Raw genomic sequence first — 6642 nt, forward strand, 5'->3', positions numbered from 1 at the left:
GCCCCGCCCCCACGCCGCGCGCATGCGTCCGTCCCGCCCCGCCCCACAGTGCGCAAGCGCCGCTGGAACTGGTGCCGGGGACAGTAGCTTAGAGACCGGACGCCTCCGCCTTGGGGAAACGGGGCGGGGCGCTGACGTCACACGGTTGGGGCTCGGATTGGAGGAGCTGGTGTGGTAGTGTTATTTCTCGCCGGAGCGCGGTGACAGGAGGCACGAATTTTCTATTAGCATAAAATTGTACCAGATGATCTCAGCCCTAACATCCTATTCTGTTCTATTCTGAGAATTCAGGCCCAAATATGGGAGAATTCGACAACTCTGAAAGTCAGATCGGTAACCATCTCCTGAAATTCCTCACTCTACTTCCACCCTGAAGGGCTTTGGTAATAATTGCGGAGCGCTTTTATGGTTTACAGACCGCTTTCATTTCTCCTCCACCCCTCTTCTAAACAATAAAGCGATGATAATAATAATATTTATTGAGCACATACTATGTATGAATCTTCACTGCAATTCATTTGTTCATAAGCTCTATCATAGCAAGGGACAATGTTCCAACTATATTTTTACGTTCAGAATAGATAATGGACATCGGTTTTTTAAATGTTGAAGCAAAGTAACTCGACAAAGCAAGAGTTATTTTCCCTTTTACAAAACTGAGAAAATTAAGACCACGGTGGTTAATTTGCTTTTCTGAGATTTGACTGCAAAACCCAAACATTAAGCTAACTCCATCCTCATCTCCCTACTTCCCTAAAACTCATTCTCATGTTACCAAACTCATTCTCCATCTAAATCCTTCCCAAATAGCCTCTTCATTTACTATATATCCCAAACCAGGATTTTTTTTGGAGAACTAGCCTCTCAAATTTTAAAAGTCATTCCCTTGAGGGTGGGGGGGAAATCATTCCCTAGAGGGTGGGGGCAAAACCATTCCTCAAGTAATTTGGAGTGTGTGACCTCAATGTTGCCATAGAAGACTGCATTTGGTGAGCTTATCGTAAATGGACAGACGTGGGTAGGATTTGGGTTTGGGAAGAGATCTAGATAAGAAGTGAAGGGGAAACTAGCAGTGTTTGTTTCCTGTGTTCTCCACCCAGCCCCACCCCCGCCTACTCTGCGATCTCTGGGTAATGGCAAGAGAGGAAGCTGTTTGCCTGTTTGGGAGGAGACCCCAAATGAGTGAATGAGCCTTAGCGATTTTGTAAGCAAAGCCATTTCTATTTTAGTTGCGGCATTTTTTTTTCAAAGAGCATTTCTTTCTCTCTAGAAAGGGATAGATGACATTTGAGGACTCTCATTCTGGTTATTAAAATGCTACCATTTCTTAGAATCCATAGTTTTATGTCAAATCTTATAGCTAATCATTTAAATTGTACTTTACCTATAAAATAGTCTTTTTTTCATTTACACTTGACTCTATTTAGGGTGAAGTTAAGTAAAGGTATTTTTCTCCTAGGAATTGAAGACATAGGGTTTTGTTATTGTTGTTTTCTTTCTCCATCTAAAATAAAAAGTGGTTTTCCATCTGTGCCTTGTGCTATTTTGTGCTCTCTGTCATAGCTATACATTTGTGTCTTGCAAATACTAGATGTCAAATGAACATTTATTATATTTATACATGAATGATAAAAAATAACTACCATTTCTTAAATGCCTATCCAGTGTGTGAACACCTTTTACAAACCTTATGGGTACCCCCCAAGATAAAGCCTATCTGATAAAAACCACCTGTGCTCTGACAAAATTAGTGCTGCAAAGGGAGACTGCACACCAGAGGTATCATGGGGCATCTCACCAAGCACAGGAGAAGATAGAGTTATCCTAGGATTTGGGGAAAAGATGGAATGTAGGTAAAATTTTAAAAGAAGCAGTGTTTTGATAGCCTCAAAGCACACCAGGCTACATGTAAGGGGATTATCATCAGGCCTGAGCTAACAAGAGGACTCAGGATCTTGTTTCCTTGGAAACTACAACGTGAAGATAAATGTGGAATGTTGTATCTGGAAACCCCTTATCTGAAGCTTTGCACCTGGGTGGGAAATTGAGGCTGCTCCTCTGTGTCAAAGTAACTCAAATCCTCCAGGCAGGAGTGGAATATTACATTCTTATTGATATTTCGAATAGCAAATATTCTGAAAATCTGTGATTTTTCTCAGCATTGTGTCCTTTTGTTAATTGACAAAAACAGTTTTCATGGTTTGCACCCATCAATGTGAGATTAGCTCCTTGGTAACACATAAGGAATCTGGTGTTCTCTAGAGGTCCTGGGTACTTGCCCAGCGCTATACAGCTATTGAGTTGCAGAGCCGTGATTCATACATATTCCATGACCCAGCAATTCTACCCCTAACTAAATACTCAGCTGATATGAATACTTATATGTTCCAAAAACCAAGTATAGGAATGTTCATAATAGCATTTTTTAGGACTAAGCAGCATTTTCTGTATTATTTTCATTGAGTTATAATTGACTTACAATACAATGTCATGTATGGGTGTTAAGTGTTCAATTAAATGAATTTTGACACTTGTATACATCCATGGAACTACCACCCATATCAAGATATAGACCTTTTCATCATCACCCAGGGAAGTATCCTTGTGCTGTGCTCCTTTCTATCACATATTTTATAGGGGAAAAAAAAAAGGAATGTAGCAAATTGGTCAAGGTTGTACAAAAACACCAATGAACTGCAGGTTTGTACACGTTGCTCTATCAAGCTGTGCTCCTTTCTAATCAATTTCACTCATCCCCAGAAATCATTTTCTAAGTTTTATCACTACAGATTTATTTTGCCTATTCTTGGACTTCATAGAGATGGAATCATATTTTACGTATTGTTTAGTGCTTGGCTTATTTCAATTAACATAATATTTTTGAGATTTATCCATTATGTTGCATGTATCAGTGGTTTGGTCTTTTTTATTGCTGAGTAGTATTTTATCATATGAAAATACTACAATTTGATTATCTATTCTCTTATTGATGGACATTTGAATTGTTTCCAGTTTGAGGCTATTACGATGAAGGTGAGAGCAGCATTTATTTTTACTAATTCCAAACTGGAAACAAACCTGAATGTCCATCAACAATAGGATGGATAAATTGTAGTAGTATTATAGAACACAAAAATAAATGTCCTACTGCTATGTAAGCAATGCGGGTGAACTCATCCAAACATAATGCATTGTGGGTGCCTGCCTTGCTCAGTCAGTGGAGCATGCAACCCTTGACCCTTGATCTTAAGGTCGTGAATTCAAGTCCCATGTTGGGCATGGAGCCTACTTAAAAAAAATAAATAACAAACATAATGCCTACCAAAAGAAGCCAGAAAAAATTGAGTACATTCTGTATTAATCCATTTTTATTAGATTCATAACCAGCAAAATTATTATTTAAAGTAAGGATAGTATGTAGTTAATTTGAGAGAGGGAGTAACTGGGAATGGGCACATGAGGTGAGCTTCTAGGGTGCTGGTGGCAGTCCTCTTGATTCGGGTGGTGATTACATAGGTGTGTTTACTTTGTGAAAATTCATCAAGTCATATACATGTGATGTGTCCTCTTCTGAAGTATGCTATATGTCAGTAAATAAGTTTCATATTTAAAAAAAATGAAGTATCATTATCACCAATATGGCAAGTTTTTCTTGGGAATGGTAGGGAAGGGTCAATGGAGATATTCACTTAGGCTGCAATGAAGACTGCATTCAAATGAGCACTCATCATGCATTGCTCATGGGAATGCAAAATCATATAGTCACTTTGGAAAATAGTTTAGTAGTTTCTTAGAGAATTGAACAAGTTTGCCATACAATCCAGCAATCCCACCCCTAGGTGTTTTACCCAAGAGAAATGAAAACACATGTTTCTATAAAGATCTGTACATAAATGTGTAACGCAGCTTTATTCATAGTAACCAAAAGCTGGAAATAACTCAAATGTCCATCAGTTACCGAATAAACAAATTGCAGTATATTCATATGATGGAAAACTATTCAGCTATAAAATAAAGGAACAGACTACTGAAACATGGAGTTACTGAGACATGCAAATACATGGACAAATCTCAAAAGTATGTGCTAAATGAAAGAAGTCAGACATGAAAGCCTTCATATTGTATGATTCCATTTATGAGACATTCTGGAAAAGGCAAAGCTACTGGGCTAGAAATCAAATTAATGATTGCCAGGGGCTGGAGTTAGGGGGGAGGGGATTAACTACCAAGGGGCATAAGGGAAGTTTTGAAGTTGATAGGAATGTTTTATATCTTGATTGTGGTGATTACACAACAGTATACATCCATCAAAACTCTTTGATCTATATACGAAGATGGGTAAATTTTACTGTATGCAAACAATATCTTATTAAAGAAAATGACACTCTAAGAACCAGTGTGATGAAGTGGCATGCACGAGGTGGGTGGTTTGGAGTCAAAAAAAGGATATACCAGTTGTGGGTTTCATGAATGTTCTGAGGGCCTAAACGTGATCTTGGGATAAGGTAACAATGGAAGCCAAAAACAAGTGAACATCCACGGTTATTTTTTTTTTTTTTAAGATTTTATTTATATATTTGACAGAGAGAGACACAGCAAGAGAGGGAACACAAGCAGGGGGAGTGGGAAGAGGGAGAAGCGGGCTTCCCGCCGAGCAGGGAGCCCGATGTGGGGCTTGATGCGGGGCTCGATCCCAGGACCCTGGGATCATGACCTGAGCCAAAGGCAGACGCTTAACGACTGAGCCACCCAGGCGCCCCTTTCCACGGTTATTTTAATTTATGATTCTATTACTTTCCCTCTCAGGAAATAGAAAATGTAGATTCTGTAGAAGTCACGCATAAAAATTGCTTACAAAAACTAGCGCGTACTACGTGCCAAGCACTGTTCTAACAACTTCTACAGATATGACTTAATCTGCACAACAACCGTAAACTAAGGAGAGACAGAACTCAAACCCAGGCAGTCTGACTTCAGAGTTAACGGTGGCATGACACCAATATCACTTTTCATGCAGAGTTGGTAATCCGTTGCAGTGACAACCTGGCAAACACTGGTAGGGAAAGTAGTCACTGATACCAGGAAGAGCTGAGGATTATGAACTACTTTCCCCAAACTGACAGCTTTCATTTCTGGCTTCCAAATCTAGAGGTTCACATCGTTTTTACTCAATCCTATAGGCCAAAGGGCAATGTGGTAGCCAGCCTACAAGACAGACCCCGGTGATCCTTACTTCCTGGTATGTACCCACATGGGAGGCACCATTCCACCTGGAATAGTGTCAGTAATTTGATCTCTGTAACCAGTAAGGTATTGCAGAAATGATGGAGAGCCACATCTGAAGGTAGACCATTGCAGCTTCTGCCTTGCTCTCTTGGATTTGGTTTGGTTCCAGAATCTATTCCCTTTGTGGCAGATTCTATTTTTTAAGTTAGTCACCACAATAGCTTCCATCCAATATGCTCTTCTACTTTGTCATCCTCTCATAAAGAGAAGGGATCTATGTCCCCGGCCCTCAAGTCTGGATGGGCTTCTGACTGCTCAAACAATAAAGTACTGCACAAGTAAGGTAATGCGACTTTTGAGGACAGGTCGGAAGGTGTATGCATCTTCAGCTTTGTTCACTGGATCACTTGTGCTTGCAGTCTAGAGCCACCACGGAAGAAGTCTGATTATCTTGACCCACCATGCTGGGGAAGTCCAAGTTATATATGGAGGGGTCCCATGTAAGGTGCTCCAGTCAGCATTACTGGACTTCCAGTCATCCCAGCTAGATATACAAGTAAACAGCCTTTAGAGATGATTCCAGCCCCAGGAAGCATTCCTCGGTTTTTGAATCTTCCCAACTGAGGACCCAGACATTGTAGAACAAACCAGTCATCCCCACAGTGCCCTGTCCAAATTCTTGATCGATAGGGTCTGTGGGCATATTTAAATTTGGGGATAGTTTCTTATGTAGGAATAATAACCAGGATACCCTGCAACTCCTGACAGTTTTGGCCTTCCCGAAAACGGCCCCTCCTCCCAGACCCTTGAGCCGGCCATCAGTTGAAGACAGCTATACTGCAGGTAACATATGATCTTAAACTGCAAAGGATGGAACCAAAGTCCTAAATTTTGAGGGTTATATCGAGTGGCTGAAGACCTTCTTGAAGAACTGTTTATACTATATACTTCCCCTACAGTGGTTTTTAAGGCTGAGCAAATGGATAAATTAACTCACACAATAAAGATGGTCATAGACATAGCTTACCGTCTTAGTCCTTCCGGGCTGCTGTAACAAAATATTACAGACTGCATTGTTTATAAACAACAGAAATTTGTTTCTCAAGAGTTCTGGAGGCTGGGAAGTTTAAGATCAAGGTGCCAGCATGGTTATGTTCTAGTGATGGCCTTCTTCTGGTCTACAGTCCTTACCTTCTGGCTGTGTCCTCACATAGTGGTAGAGGCAAGGTATCTCTAATTCCATTCATGAAGGCAGAGCCTAAGCACCTTCCAAAGGAAGGTCCCACCTTCTAACACTATCATCTTTGGGATTAAGATTTCAACATATCAACTGGGGGGGGGGGGAGCACAAACATTCAGACCATGGTACCTACAAAATAAAACTGTCTTCAATTTAGAGAAAGTAAGTTGTCATTG

This window comes from Mirounga angustirostris, unplaced genomic scaffold (genome assembly GCF_029215605.1).
Source record: "Mirounga angustirostris isolate CCGP_5_RB_7025 unplaced genomic scaffold, mMirAng1.0.hap1 SCAF_4, whole genome shotgun sequence".
In the NCBI taxonomy this organism is placed as follows: domain Eukaryota; kingdom Metazoa; phylum Chordata; class Mammalia; order Carnivora; family Phocidae; genus Mirounga; species Mirounga angustirostris.